At 37.2% G+C, this 1069-nt stretch overlaps 1 non-coding gene across 1 annotated transcript; it reads left to right on the top strand.

Moving 5' to 3' along the window:
- Window positions 1-734: 734 nt before the first annotated feature.
- On the top strand, window positions 735-841 carry LOC111900838 (small nucleolar RNA R71). Its single transcript, XR_002853283.1, has one exon. It is a non-coding gene; the product is annotated as a small nucleolar RNA R71 (small nucleolar RNA).
- Window positions 842-1069: the final 228 nt, after the last annotated feature.

The following is a 1069-nucleotide window of genomic DNA, read 5'->3' as shown; positions in this document are numbered from 1 at the left end:
GGTTGACTGTTGTGGTGCTTGGAAACTTGCCATCTTCTATTTTCCTAATTTGCTCCGCAAGTTGAGCAATCTGCTTCTCGATAGCAGCTATAGACTTGGAGTTAGTGTCAGCTTTTTGGTATTTTTGAGTTATGAACTCCATGATTTTGTCCAACTTGTTGTTGTTAGTTTCCTCCTTCTTTGATGTTCCACCATGGTTGAAGTTGGACTACTGGAACTGTTTTGGCTTACTTTGGTTTTGGTAATTCCCTTGAAAGTTGTTGTTGAAATTCCCATTATTGTTGTACTTCCGATTGAATGATCGTGGACTATTTTGGAATTGACCATAGTCGTGCACTTGATTGATTACCTCATGAATTCTCATGCACTCATCTGCAATGTGTCCTGAATCTCCACAGCTTACACACATCTTCTGTCCCTATGAAAAAAACACACCTTTCTCTTTGCCTAAACTAGAGAGTAGTAAGTCAATTTTTTTATTTAAAAAATTAATATCAGATTTGACTTTATTTTTCCAGTTTTTGTCTAGTCCAACTGAAGCAACCGATGAAACTTGGGTGTCCCGTTTCTTAACTGAGTAATTGGTTTTTGAACCATGACTCGACTGCTCCAAGAATCACCAAACGTCTTCACTATCTTGTATCATGATAGTGCCGCCAGACGAAGCATTAATCAAAGTTATATTGGCAGTGTCGACTCGATCATAAAAGAAACGTACAAGTTGCCAACGAGAAAATTCATGATAGGGACATGAACGCAACAATTCCTTGAGGCGTTCAAATACATCATGAAATTCTTCATTGGGCTTTTGTGCAAAATCTTGTATCTCTTTTCTTATTTCTGTTGTTTTACTAGAAGGGTAAAACTCTTGCAAAAATTTTGTTTTTAATTGCTCCCAAGTAGTAATACTATGGGGGGCAAGAGAAGTGAACCAATACTTAGCTTTTTCATTTAAAGTGAACAAAAATAAGTGAAGTCTAAAGGAATCTCTGTTAGTTCCCCACGGAGTATTCGCGTTAGCAATTGCAAGGAACTCATAGAGGTGATTGTATGGATCATTAGTTTTATG

Source organism: Lactuca sativa, chromosome 4 (assembly GCF_002870075.4).
Source record: "Lactuca sativa cultivar Salinas chromosome 4, Lsat_Salinas_v11, whole genome shotgun sequence".
NCBI lineage: Eukaryota > Viridiplantae > Streptophyta > Magnoliopsida > Asterales > Asteraceae > Lactuca > Lactuca sativa.
The sequence above is the reverse complement of the archived record's forward strand: the minus strand, read 5'-3'. Positions and strand labels throughout refer to the sequence as shown.